Raw genomic sequence first — 16,131 nt, 5'->3', positions numbered from 1 at the left:
TTCTGTACCCGCGGGGATTTGGCACTTTGACGAGTTCGCATCGAACGTAACGTGTCTGTCTGTCCCTTTCTTTCTCCTTCGAGCGGTGCACACGTACACGCGAGCGGATCTGCCGCATCGGCTACGTGTAAAGGGTACAGGGTGCTTCTTAAGAGGTACATTCAGTATTTTCGAGAGGAAACTATCTTCAGGGAGAAATACGTGATAGGACACCCGTCGTTCCGTTGTTTCTCAGAAAATATTCCTCCGTCTAAAATGCTCGAGAATCTCGACTACCAGATTTTCCTAGTCTTTTAGTGGATTGGGCATATGAAATCATGTTCGTGAACTGTTCAATGATTAGATTAATTCTTTCAAAATGTTCCTTGGCCTGTAGGAAACAATTTCTTTTCGTCGGTTATTGAAAATGAAGATACGTCCTTCTCTAGGATTCACTTATAAGACATAATGCATTATAATTAGAAACAATTTTACCGAGGACGAATATATTTATCGCCCAATTAGATAATGCTAGTTTAAATTACAATGTTTCTTATACACAAGAATAAATAGCTATTCAATTTGATTTATGGTTGGTTCAAATAACTATTATTGTATGATTTTACTAGCTTCGCATAATCGAAAGAGTTACCTACGTATATCTATACAATATACGAATATTTCATATTCGAGAAAAGCGATATTGAATATCCTCAGGGCATACGTGTACTTTCACATCAAAATTTATATTATGAGCTATTGTTCAATGAAACCGCTAGTTTATTCAAAGGATATGTTCATAGGACTTATGTAAACATTTAAAAAGTTCAAACGCTAGCGATCGGGGAACTGTTGTCGTTAGAAACATCGAAACACAAAAGAGGCAAAGACAAGACGACTAGTGGTAAAAAGGAAGCAAGCGTAAGGGAAAGAGACAAAAGCAGAGACGATTTTCGAATTCTGTTCTCGATTCAATTCGCAGGGGAATGGAGGAACGAACGGTCTAGAAGTCTGTAGCAGCGAGTCGTGTGTCATCAAGTCCAACTCACTCGATTCACGACCCTATCACCGTGCTTTTCGTAGTTACGGAAGAACAGAGGCTAGAGAACTCTTTGACCGATCTTTCTCCTTCGAAAATTACGGACTACTATTTTCCCATCCTGTCTTTCGTGCAACCTGGTCCCCCTTCTTTTCCTTCCCACCCTCATCTTTCACCCTTTTATTATCATTCGTCTTTCGTCTCGCGACCAGGTTGCACGAGTTCATTTATCGTTTTCACCGGATGACTGCGTGATATCACACACACATACACACAGACACACAGCACACAGAGTTATGCCGTTTACTTATGTGTCCGGTCTGCGATTTAAGAATTGAAACGTACCGAGAACGTAACTCGACGTTCATGAATATCGCATACAGAGACTTTAGAAGCTAAACTGCAAAGCAGCATCAGAAAACAGCGTTGATTATATAAACTAATTATTTACCCTAACAAGATCAAGTTCAAGCTGCAGTATAGATCAATTCTCTGGGCCAATGTTGTTATATGCAGAACGAATATACAAGGATTATGTTAAGGATATTTTAAATAAAAAATGTACGACGAAGATAAAATATTACTGTACGCAGTACGATACAGTGAATATGCCATTTAGAAAACGAATAAGTACGCAAATTTTTCTCTTGATTTATTAAGATTTGATTTATAAGTAGCGCTTATACAGCGATGCACGTAACTGATTTAATATCATCCGAATACTAACATTTTTGCAGTAATAAGATGCGACTTACATAACTTACTTAACTTACATAAAACCATATAACTTACATAAAAAAATATAGAAATTAAACAAATAACTGTATTTGAAAGTTTATTAAGGACAAGAGTGAACGTCGAAAATGAAACCCATTTAAATGGCACATTACCTGTATCGACGAAAGATCTTTTTCTTCATTCATCGAATGGAATAATATAAATTAAATTGTCAATTAAAAATATTACTTTGATTATGTATACGTTATTTATATACAATTTCATTTTTATCTTTTGCTGAAACATAATTAAACTATCCGAGTTTAATTATTCCTGTTTTCCCTTCAAAAACAATGCCATTCAGAGCCTTCGTTGCATAAATGCTCAGTCTTGTTTAACGAATGACATAACTCCTCCTATTCAGCATGATTTATTTGCATAAACTTGTAGCGAAGATAGCATAGTTGCAGAGTCTCAAAATTATAGCACGACGTTCGAAGAAGCTCTGCAACTTCGGTATCGACATCGAAACACAACCGTTCTACCGTGATATCACAATTCTGGAACAAGTCTATCGAATTGTATATCCGAAAATGTAATGCGTTCATATTGAATGGCGCGGTGTCGTACGTACACTTGTTTGTATTCAATAATTATAGTCAGCTATTCTATTACGTGCATGGTTTAAGTTTTGTACGAGCATGTACGTACACACAATAGTAAAATTTATTTCATTATTATATTTTCAAATATAACATAGAATTCAATATATTAATTTATTAAATTGCACAAGTTTTACATATTCGAAAGGTGATGTTCGCAAGTGCTACTACGTTTGTGCTGCCTGTAATTTCTGTCACACGTTCATGTTCTGTCATGATACAAACACATTTTATCTATTTGAAACCGGAGAAATCCCATTTTTCCAGTTGCAAGTATAACTGGATGGCAATGTTCTATTTCTTTTTTTAATCATTTGATGCATACGTAAAATAAGAGTTATCGATGTTATGGATTCCCGTACTTAAGAGAGTTGCGGGCATAAAGCGTTTTATATTCTACTATTCTTACGAACCTTTTCAGCCTGTATCCGTGCACTTGGTCTTTTGTGTTATATCGTATCGTCAATTAACTTTTGTTATCAGTTTTTCCGGGTAGAAGAATCGGCTGGCGTTGTTCAAACACAAAAGCTGTCGCCGTAGAAAAACGAATGCAAGTCGAACGAAGGCAGCACGCCAATATTGGCTTTTGATATTTAGAGAGATACAAGAATGTCTGTGAACATCTCCAGCCAGGAGTTTATTACTCGAGAACACGAGTTTCTATTTGTTTGCGACGGGCCCTTAGTCTCAAAGGTATCGGATACAATTGATTAATTTAATTACCTCGAAGTGGCCACTTGTACAGTTCAATCGAACCGATATCATCGATATTTAAATAAGCTTGCAAGTCCACTCACTCTGACTTTCTCCCCTTTGCCTTTATATCGCTTTATTATTGTTTATTGATTGACCATTGCATTTGTAATTCAAGAACGCGACACTCGAAAGCATCGATTATTGATATCGGATATAGCTTGTAAATTACGCTCGGTTGTGTTGTTGCTATCGACGAAATTTATGTGGTTTCGAAGGTTTCCACAGGAGACCGAGACAAAAGTTTCACGCGGCGGAAACTTTTCGAGAAACCTTATAGGTGGTACTTTAATGCGAGTAAAAGTAATTGATTTATGGCGAAAAACTTTGTCAGGCTGTGCTATCGGAGCATCTGTAAATGGGGTTCCAAGGTAAACGTTATGCGAGATAGTTATTCTATGCTGCACAATTATGGAGAAAGCCAGTGTCGGTTAAACAACTAACTCGTGAAAAATTGACGTAAACTTTATTCCTTGCAGATTCTCCATTAATTCCGTTCATAGAGTTTGCAATATCAATCTGAGTACTTTACACTTTCACTTTTATGATTGTATTTACGTTTTACAGAAATAAAAGTCTCCGTTGTGATTTTAAATGTTCGACAAAAAGAAATCAAGGTAAACTTTAAACGATAATACTTTTGTTAATGCTAATTATTTTTTAATCTGAAATTTCATCTGAGATATATTGCTGGCAAATCTACAGTAAATTTCCCGATCCGATATCGACATTTTACATTTAATATCTTTCATTTGTCTTAATCTAAGAAATATTCATTTCACATGATTCTGGTTCGCTTCGATTGTAATTCGCAGAAGGAATGTCGCAGAATAGAAGACTAGTATAAAACAGACTCGAGAACCTATCCATTCAGGATTGTAAAATGTAAATACGTTTAACGGTGTGCGAGAACTAACCAGACAATCTACTTTGCTCAGCTAATCTATCATACTTTTTACCTTCATTACCACCTCTCAATCAATTATGAAAAGCCATTTTAAAGCAGTATTTGCAGAAAAAGTCTCAAATATAGGATCATAGAAACGTTTGCTCATTAAAATAAATTAAAGCCCGAAAAAAGTGAATAATGCGTGTTAACGATATTAATCTTTTCTACTAATGCAAACCTAGATACAGAATTTTCATCTTCGCACATGTACGAATCAAAAAGCACGATACAACTACACGATCACTGTTTAGGAACTTAGAATTGACTATCCAAAGTTTGTGATACAGACGACCTAATTTCAGTTCACAATCTGTATAAGGAGACCAAAAACGAATTCAGGTCACGAACGTGCTTTACTGCCTCTAGTCTACAACACAAACTTCCCTAATTTTTAGGACAAAACTTTGAGAAATTGTAACGAAATTCGTCTTAGCTAATACTACATACAATACTCACGGAAGTATTCAAAAAGCCATAAAAGCCTTTCATGAATTATATGAAACATTTTGAAACTTCATTAAAGCTAACAATGACATTTGACTATTGTGGTTGTATTGGTCAAATTTAAAAATGACGTAAAAATATATGTAGAAATTACAAAATATTTTCTGTGAACATATATTTTGCAAAGATCACCACAGCGTTCGTACAGGATCGGACACCTACGTCCAACAATGTTCTTAAACTTTCGTTTCCTAAATTCATCGTAATTCTAATTCTACGTATAATTTTATTAACATAAATAATAAGAAATACAATCAATTTGTATGAATATAACAACTACCACAGAAACTTGTACAGCATCGAACATGTAAATCGAGCAACATTCCTAAATTCATCGTAGCTAATTCTACATATAATTTTATTAAGATAAATAATAGGAAATATAATCAGCTTGGATGAATATAACAACTACCACAAAATATCGTAAGTATAGTCGAGCGCGTAAGTCGAGCAACATTCTTCAACCCTCCATTATCCAGAACCTCTCAACGCGAAGGGAAACCAAGCCTATGAATACATACCCCGAAGCGTCGATCCGACGTTCCGGCGACGGACCCGAAATAATAATATCGCCGGATCCACCGGTGGGTGAATTAGGTCGGTCATGCGAGAGAGGCCGGAGAACCACTGAGTTCCCGTGTAGCTGCTTGAATGCGCAAATGATTGGTGAGATCGTGGCAGCAAGTAGGCGCCTGGCGTCTTTGCCCCCGGTTGGCCGGTTCGTTGCTCCTACAATGGCCCGGTGCAAGACTGAACAGTGAACTCTCACCCCTTCGAAGATGCTATAGCCCCCTGCTACGAGCACGTACCACAGGCTTTCTCGTGTTCCCGTTTCTTGAAAAGTGATCCCTTTAACAGCCCTGGGCCGGACACACCCGCGCCTTCCCTCGGCTCTTTTGGCTTATCAGAAACCTTTTTTTCGTCCAATGTTTCTCCAACGATAAGTGGTAACTCGGAATGAATTGTTTATTCTCGACGTTTCTTGGTCTCCTTATTGTGAATCAAAACTGATGGATCTTACGTGAGTGATTTGATTTTTTTTATTATTAGAAAACCTAAGTCGAAAATGTTTGCAAATCAATGGTTTACATTTTTAGGTTTGTAGAGATGATAATATTCTTGATATTTTTAGTATGGATTACTTTTTATGCCACATATCAATATTTCTAATGCAGACGTTTGTAAATCTTTTCGAGTTCCAAGAATAAAGGAATTTTCCTAAAGTGAGCGTAAATATATTTAAACTATAAACGCAGGACAGAAATTAATTATTAATTTACTACCGGTTGAAAATAGTTGTATCGTGTATGTATAGAAAAATATATACTTCCAAATCATAGAACTCCTAGGGAAGTTTGAATCGATAGGAGAAAAACGAAAATTAAAACTTTCGTGCGACACAAAGGCAAAGAAATAATTTCAAGAATTTCTCCTTATAATGATTTCTACTTCAATAAAGAATTTATAGAGGATTTTGTGTCTGATACGCGTTTAAACAATGATTGACTTATATTTACAAGTATGCAAATACACGTATCAACGTAGTAACTGTGTTATTATGATTTCTTAACCATAATATACACACAAACATATATATATATATATATATATATATATATATATATATATATATATATATATATATATATATATTTATATATACAGTGTGCATTATGAATTATGAATATTTAACTGCGAAATTATTAGATAATACGTTGACACTTATGAAAGTAATTAGCAGCGTTATAGATTAATTACCAAGTAATGAATAGATAATAAGCTTATTATTCATTTTATTGTACGGTAGTAAAACATTTAACATAAGTATCGCAAATGTAAATGTACTGTAATAGACAGATGATGATAGACAATATAAAGAAATTGCAGATGAAAATATTTATGCTGAATAAAATTGATCTGTCCGAAGAGTCTTTTAAAGGCCATTGAAGCAAGATAACTTCTTTCAAAATTCCGGGCAACTTCTGCACCGAAGTTTTTTTCTAACCTTCCGTTATTTACAATTGCACTAACTATTTGTGTGGGTTATTAGCAACATGAAAGAATAGCAAGTTACATGGAGCTATAAATTATTATGTACCTTCAAATATTTTAAGCGATTAATAACACTTGTATTGATTTGTTATGTTTTAAATTGTTCTTTATGATAAATTTTAAATGGAATTGTTGGATTCTGTACGAAGAATATAATTCCTCTTATTGTATGCAGGATGATGTGTTCTATTGCTAATTTAGTATTGTATGAATTACAAAATAGTATACCTTCTCTTATAAGGAGATATTAATAAATGATTTTTGTACATATTGTAATTATGTAAATATGTAGTATCCTAATGAAATTACTATTTGATAAATAGTACTTGATCGTTTCGTATTTGAATGTATAATAATTTCCACATATTAATTTTCCATTTCAAACTTTTCTCTCCATCAGAAAGTAATCTCTCGAAAGATCACAGATTGAAAAGCTCTTTGATTATGCATACGACAGACGATCCACCATTTCGTTACTTAAACAAAAGATTTCCATCGGCTATAAAAATAAACTTGCAGATAAGATTATGCGGATATAAATGGATATATACAAAGATCTATCGTGATTAAAATTCATTAAGCAAACTCTAAACCCTATATGATTATCAACAGAAGAGAAAGAAGTCATTGTAAATTAACTAAAGATTGAACGTATTTAATTATTTTATAAAATACGGGTAATATGGAATTTTAAATACGATTAATTTTTATGGATAAATTCTAAATTAAATAATGGTAGAAAATGAGATGATATGAATTATAAATGTAGGTCACCGTATAAAAAAACATACCCCTAATTACCTAGATTATATAATTACGTGAGAATTATCAATTTAATTATTTAAAAACTAGAGTATAAAATTAAGAATTAAGAAATAATGTATTAATAATGTATGATCTGAATGAAAAGTATTCAAAAGAAATGACAAACGTTTTAACATCGATTAGCATTCTCAAGTTTACCATCTTATTTCTACAATACTTTACGATATGTGTATATATTTTTAATAATTGTTTCGACGAGTTATCCATTGGTGTTTGATTTCAATTTTTATATATCAGACAGCAACAAAATTAAAAAGCCTATTTAAAATACATTTACAACATTAAATTCCACTGAAATGTCCAATTTGCCATTCAATAATTTGGTTACGATTAATAAATAATATAAGGAGTAATATATAATATCTAATTTTACATTTGTGTAACAGTTGATAAAGTATATATAATATATACGACACATAAGTCAACAATGGTGCATTATCACATGGAAAATATTGAACCAAAGAAAATTCCAGTCGAGCTACGTATATTTGCGGGTTAATTAATTAATGTATCTACGTTCATTTCATATCAGGTCGAATCGAGAATATAAAACGTCTCATCTGCCCTTGCACGTATAATCATGACTCGAGAACGAACACCTGTGTTATCGTCTTCCTCTACTTATTACGCATAAGATGATAGTAAACTCAAAACTTGTCTCACAACAAACCTGGCAATTCCGTGCAAGAGAGCTAATCGAAGGAAAGCATGCGTTCTCTCCTTCCTCCCTGTTGCAGTGAAATATATTTATGAATCCTGTCACGACGAATTTATGCGCGGTTCTAGAAAATAAAAAGAAAAGTTATCGTTCTCTTGAATTGAAATAGAAGTAGATCCTCGAATTCATCATGATTTTAATTATAAAAATATTCATAAGATACTTGTTGGTGTATTTACAGAATAAAAAAGTACATTAGGTTGCAATGAATAAGTAAATTTTAATGAGCATGATTCTTCTTGGTAATAAGAAGTTTTTTAATTTCTGATGAAATTATCGTGATTCCCTCTTCGTGATTGTTCCGACAAGAAGATGTCAAAAACTGCGAAATCTTCAATGAGCTAGCTCTATGTCGATTCGATGCTTTAGGTTAATGGTAAAACAGCCACACAAGGGTTTGGGTACATGACCTTTTGTTTTCTTTGAGAAATTAATAAATGATTTTATATTTTGATAAATCCTTTTACTATTAATATTATGTTTCTTTCTAATATTAAATTTTTACAATTTATTTTGGTACACTCTTTATTACATTTATTTATTATAATAATTTTGCATATCTGTACTATTTTGAGGTTGGAATATGTAATAAAAACAGTTGAAACATAAGAAATTGTTGCACCAGCGACATAATTTCACTCAAATCTTTTTGAGATTGTTTAACCATCGACGTGAAGCATCCAATAGAGCATACAGTTAACTCATTCAAGAATTCACAGTTCTAACCATGTTCTTGTAAGTATTACAGTGTATATAATGAATTGTTAAATTACTATTATCGCACATACATTTCACATATGTAATTCGATCATTGTTTCCTAAAGTTCGTTCTTTTCACCAACAACGATGTATTTAATGACTAACTCTGTCGCTTTTGAAATATATTTACGATATGTATAAATATTCTCTAGTATATATCATTCTCAAATTGAATGATTGCAATCGTTTTTGCTAATGAAAGAATTAATTAAAATTTCAGTAGTTACATTCGAAAATTCGTTACAGAGAAAACTTGGAAGACGTTCATGTAGCATCCATCGAGAAGAATACGGTACTTACGGTAAGCCAGTAAGAAAAATCACAGAGAAACTCTCCCCGCGGATCTTCCATCATACCGTCCGAAGATTCCGTAACGATAATTTGGGAAACAGTGGAATAGGCAGGAAAAGTTTCGCGATTACGTGTGAATTTACAGAAATTCAGTGTCTGGTTAAGCACTTTTAGAAAAAATGAGTGATACGAGGGGCTGAACTGCGCTAAGCACGCCAGAAAAAATTTCAAGTGGCGCGAAATATAAAACGTTAACTACACGAACGTAGGAAAGTGAAGCGGGGAACATTTTACTTGTATAATGATCTCTTCATTTTTCGCGGTCTATAACGTGCAAAACTTTCGTAAAACCACAACGATACGTCACACCTTGCTCCATGTAACACACCTGCAACTGAGATTTTACGTTTACACTCCCGACACGTTAAATCTCTTAATTCTTTTAGCGTCGATACGGTAACAAAAAGTAGACGCGTTCGTTCCTTTTATTGGAAAAGGGAAGCCTTTCTTTCTTTCCTTTTCCTCTGCGCGTGTGTTTCTTTTTTACGCTTTTCCGTTTGAATTCTTCGCGGTGGTCCAACAATGCATACAGGTAAAGTAAATCCGTGCCCGTTTTCACGCTGCGCATAGCTGGCACATAAATGAAAGTGGGGCAAGATGACGAATTGCAATCTTTTCATACACGGGTCCGGATAACCGGAGTAGGATTTGTCAAAATAACACCGATAAAAAGCTGGCCGCAAGTGGAATTTTAACACGCTCGAGTTTAGCGTGTAACGTAGGGACCACGAGACAAGAATCATCAATGTGTTTTTTGGAAAACGTTCCTTACGGTGATTTACAACCATTGAAATAGCGATATTGGTTTGTTGATAAGTTAGAAAAGGGGATCGTAATTTTATTTGCAATACCTCGAAACATCGAAGGATTATTGATGACGATTTGAGTAGGACAGATACAACACCGTTGTCGTGTCTTTGTCGTTTATATCGGTGGACAAATGTTCTTTCAAACCTTGCTCTCGATACTTGCATTTTTCACGGTTTCACGCGAGCTTTGGACAGTTATATTTCTACATGTATCCGGTTATTTCAAAAGTGATGTTGTATTTTTGTCAAATTTTGAAATTGTGGAAAATTAAAGATTTTAATTCGTAGCTTCAAATTATCGACTATTAAAAAATAATAATTCGACTATTACAAAGTGGGTATTTGTAAGCAATAACGAGTAATTTCATATAAAAACTGTTTCATGAATTTTATCGTATTTGTCAAAAGTTCAGTATGCGATTACAAGAAAGAACTATTTTAATAAACCGATCAACATATTTATTATTATAGAATGAAGCAATTCAAATGAGCCGCTCAGAAGCCGAATTAATGAATTTCATCGACTGAAATACAGCGAAAATTGATGATTATCAACATAATTATTTAATTTCGTCTCAAAATTTGTACTTACTCAGATATGCTATTTGTTTGTAATAAATAAATTTATCGAAAATAATACTATGTTTCTGGAGATGTACAATACTAATTTACAGATTTACCTCCTACTAATCTAGTAAAACACCAAATATAACTATTCTAAATTTGCTTTAAAATCTATTCGAATTTAGAAATTTCTCACGATAACAACCGCAATAATTAATTAAATTCCATTAATAAAATGAAAACATCTCTCTCCAACACGCTTCATCGAAACGTTTCTCGTCCATTAATTACCAAAAAATTCACGAGGAGCGATCACGGAGCATTTACTGATTTTCCACCGCGTGTTGGAGTTACGTTCACGAGCGAAAATGCGGGGAATCGAAAGTTTTTAACGCGTTCGAGCTATTCACCTCTAAATTCCGCGCGAATGAAATCGTCGGGAATTTCAGACTTCATTTTCTCTGTCGCCGCAGAATCATGGAAGGGGCTTTATTTTAATAATTGAACAAACTACCTAGTTGTCGAGTATCCACGGAGTTCCTACGAGTTCCTCTATTCTCGTCGTGGCGGCGACGACGATGCCATTGAAAACAGAAGACAGCAATCCGTACGAAATCGACCGATGGAATGCGAACGATATCGATCATCGTACGAGCCCTAACGCCACGATGAATGTCACCATGAAACTGTTGCGGGTGTAATCGGCGTACAGCGATACTCGAAAAGTCGAGCTTCATTACGGAAGTTAGTTCAAACATTGAAAGTTGGTTCGATCGACTCGAGATGCGTGCGCCGATTCCGCTATTCATCGAGTTCAGGCGTCTTTGTGGATTTATTTAACAAATTCATCAGATTGTTTCCACCCCTTCGGGCAGAATGGACGAATGGATTATAACGTATTATATTCGAATCACCGTGAAAGCTTCTGAACCGGTCACGGAAAGAGGGCGTCCGAGTGTTTGTCGATAAACTTAGCCGGTATAACGTATGAACGGAGAAAGAGGGAAAGGTTTTACTTAAAAGCTTCGCTGCAAAGTTGAAACGAGATCGTGGAACGCCGAGGAATTGCGCTTTGAGAAAAATGGGAAATGATGGAGGATTTTCTTCTTTCAGTAGACGTTCATGATTAATACTTGGAAATAATATCGTGAGGTATAAATATTGTAATTAATTGGTTCTCTTTTATGTCTGTTTCATCCTTTTATCCCATTATCTTTTTATCCTTTGCTTTTAGTAGTCCGATGCAGTATGTGAAATTATCGTTTGATAACGTAAAACAAAATAACATTTGTTTGATTAAAATGTGCACATTGCTGTGAACGACACTTTTACAATGTATAGTATTCTTCTCTAGAAAAGTTAAAAGTTATAGTATTCTTCTCTATAAAAGTTAACATTTTTCGAAGTGGTAAATTCTTTAAATTTGTATTTATTTAATTTATTTAATATCTAGATATATCATAACAATATTTACAAGAAACTAAATTAAATATTCTCTCAAATTATGGAATTTTACCAAAAATATAGATGTACTGCTAATATCGACAAAATTGGTGATCATGAATTTCAGTTCAATAATTAGAAATATGTATAATTATAATTATGTATTAGTATGATTAAATAGGTATAAGTTAAGTAATTCAATAACAATTGAATTATTCAGTTGAACAGGCTGAAAAAGAAATTACCTTTTCTATTGGAAATTTTAGATTTAACTACTTCAAATCGATTGAATATCATAAAGCTTTGCTGTGATATGTAAATAGATACAAGATATGTAGAACTATAAATTCAATATTGAATTAATATCAGATTTCTATTAATACATCAAATAGCGATCTATAAAGTTACATGAAATTGGTAGTCCATATCAATTTCAGTGTTTTATTATAACTTTTCAATGAAATGTTTCCAAATCGATAACGATATATCAGTGCTTTCTTTTCGCGCTTGCTGAAAAAGAAGTTGCGACACCATAGTGTGTTATTCGTGATACGACGCTCAAAATTCATGTTTTATGTTATTCAATAACAATAATAACAAAATCAATGAAAACATATTCTTTTAATTCATTTATATTATCATTAGCTATATTAAAGTATATAAATGTCGTAAGAAAGCAAGATATGAAATTCATTTTGACTCCAATAATTAGTAATTAACAGTATATTGAAAAATATTAATGGAAGTTCTGTTGCACCAGATTTTGTAAATTATTCATAAATTGATAACAAGCAAAAATTTTAATTAATGACATACAGTATAAATGATTACTTGGGATATTTATTTTATAATAGCCATTATTAATTTTGCATCGTTCGACATAGTACATAATTGAAATGTACGATTAAAGAATACATTATCATCACCTTGGAGATTTAAATTTACGACTAAAATAATATTTGTTGAACTTGAAATAATTTTAACGGATTTTAATGAACGATTTCTGAAGGCTGTAATTTTTGATATTTTAATTTCTTTTGAAGCCACAGGAAACAACTGATTCCCCCACCTGTCCACCATCTCTTAATTCGAAACACTAGAAAACATGACAATTTAATATGCATTGTGAGACAGAAAGAAATCTAATTGCGTAATATCAAGTACTAAAAACTAGTTGTTAGCTTTAAAATTAATTACCAGATACATACTTGCTACTAGTAACTAATTAACTATAGTTTCCCAACATGTACACACTTAGACCCAATTATTATACCTGGCGTGCATAATCCATAATACATGTAAGTAAGCTTACACCACGTGTTGTGCAATACTGGATTCCACGACTCGTAAATTGAACAAACAATTTTCCACTACCGTTCGACAAATAACTTACGATCTCTTTCAACTATGTTCATTACGAATTCACGGGAGATTACAAAAGGACGCTTCGTGACGAATTTCCGACGAAAAATTTCAACCAGCCACGTGTATCTGTACGATAACCGATAGTTCCGTGTATCACTTTGAAATATGCATTGCAACTGTAATCACTCATCGGAACTTTTATGACACATTTTTAAACAAACACCGGCGCATCAGGTCTCGCGATACTTTGCAAATAAAGTGGATATTTCTGCGCTCGAGCACGAACAGTCGTGAACGGACAATCGCAATTTTCGGTCGGAAGCTTCGATTCCAATTTTAAATGAATTATATTTTAAATTCGATCGTATAAAATTACATGGAACTCCCACGGCAAACTTCGAGCGGACTTTCGTAATTTTCGATGGAGCCACAGAAATTTATTGCCACTCTATGTATACCAGGCATTCCGTTCTACCCGATCATTTCACGCAAATTGAAACGGTCAATCGAACTGTCGCCCTTCCGATTCCTCTGTCATTTAATCGCGTATCAAGCAATTTCAACACGAGAAGAGTACGAGATACGATTAATAATAGATCGATCGAAAGTGGTTTCTTTTAATAAACTTCGTCCTCTTTCCAATCAATTGTATTTTCGTTCGTGCAGTTATTATGAAAGAAAGATAATTGGAAAATACGAATAGTAATACGTAATTAGACTGCGAATATTTATACAAATTAAGAAGATATGATGAAATGAAGAAGATACGAAGCTTAATACATATGGACGTAATTTTTAAAAAATTTAACCATTTGAACGTATCGTGTTCGCTTTCCACAAACATTCAAACATTAGCTGCTAGTTAATGGTGAAAGTCACTTGATAACATCATTAGAGCATGAAACTGTTATAACTAGTTCGTAGTTTAAGCTCTGAAAATTCCTACTTTCATATCCCATCAATTCGCTATTGCGAAAGAAGCATAGTGAATAACTCTCGTTCGAGACTCATATTTTGAACAAATGAAATAAAAACTTCCTTTATAATTAATTTCTTCTTAAGTATCAGAAGAAATAAAATTTCAAAAATATTAATATTCAATATTTAACGTGATATTGCTAATCGATCACCAGGTATCACGTACTATACGTTCATAAATAAAGATTATGTGTTTAGCGTAAGTGTAAAAATCATAGATACATGCTTCAAATAATTTAGTTTTGTGTATCATATTTTTCTCATCTGTACTCATAGAATATACTGACAACTTAAGTTAAATAATTTTGTTAAAGATAAGACGTGGCCTAAGGCTTTCGATCGCTTCGTAACGCAAATATTCGAAACACAAATCCATTCCACTCCCATACTCCCACATCATTCCGTAAAGTAAACGAAGCGTAAACAAAATTTTCGAATAATCGCTGGTACCATCGCCACGAAGAGCCCACGGCAAGGCATTATAACCTGAAACCGGCTGTAAATAAAATAGCCAATAATTCGCAACCGCAACAAAAGACTGACGACCCACCCACGAGCCTTAACGTGGTTACAGCACGTAAACCAGACGCGAAGCCGCGTCAGGCACACCTTACGATCGCCCATAAACATAATTAACCAACGAATCGACGCACGCGAACGCGTGGAAGCGTGTGGCCGCGAAGAGTGAATAGCGGAGGAACGTGCAAACAATCGTAGCCCGATGGTGGCCAGATAGGTTCATGAGTAACAGTAAATACCAGCTTCCGAATCAGCTGTAGCCCGAATTTCCGGGACTTTTAAAACCCTTTTGAGGTACTCTGGTTAGCCACAATGTTTACAATGCAACTATCAGCGAATAGGGTGAGAGCAAGGGGCCCCGGAGTCACGCACCCGTATCGAGACTGGGCTAAAAACCAGGGAAACCTTCGCACACAAGCACCGATCGCGTGTACATCGACACTGTTCAATGGTCGAGGACTGTGTTTTCAGCGGGAATAACGATTCGTGGTATAACGTATAATTAACATTCGGCGACGTCATTAAACCAACCCTCCTCTACATGCTGTATATGTTTTAAACGCCGACGGAACGCTAACACGACCGCTTAATAGATCGTTGTTGCTCGTACCTTTTTCCATTTCCATGCTTCGCTATAACAATTTATGTCGTTTCGTGATTTTTGGTTTGGAAGTATTTTAATTTGGATTCTTTTATTTCTTGATTGTACTCGAGTTTCGTGATTAGGGTGTTGTATATGTGTTACTTGTTCGAAGAAATTGTATCTAAAGATTGTTAAAACATGAAAATTATGTATATGTGGAAAGTGGTTTAAAGAAAATAAAAGTGGTTTCACAAAGTAAAAGCTTAAAGTCGGTAAATGGTTATTAATTGTGAAGAATTATATGTCGAAAGGTATGTGACGAGGATGACTAGCGATATAAATAAAAATACGAACGACTACGGCTTGAAACTCATCTGTTTGACGTGTTCTAACATATGGGCTTCTTCTAGACATAGGATAGTTATCTTTTCCGATAATTTATTACGACAACCAGAAATATATATGAAGTAACTTACACTGAAACGAGCTCACGTTTCCTATCCAAAATAATATATCTGAGTGAACATATTCTACCAGTAGAATTAAAAATGTAAAAATCAAT

This window comes from Bombus huntii, chromosome 5 (genome assembly GCF_024542735.1).
Source record: "Bombus huntii isolate Logan2020A chromosome 5, iyBomHunt1.1, whole genome shotgun sequence".
NCBI lineage: Eukaryota > Metazoa > Arthropoda > Insecta > Hymenoptera > Apidae > Bombus > Bombus huntii.
The sequence above is the reverse complement of the archived record's forward strand: the minus strand, read 5'-3'. Positions refer to the sequence as shown.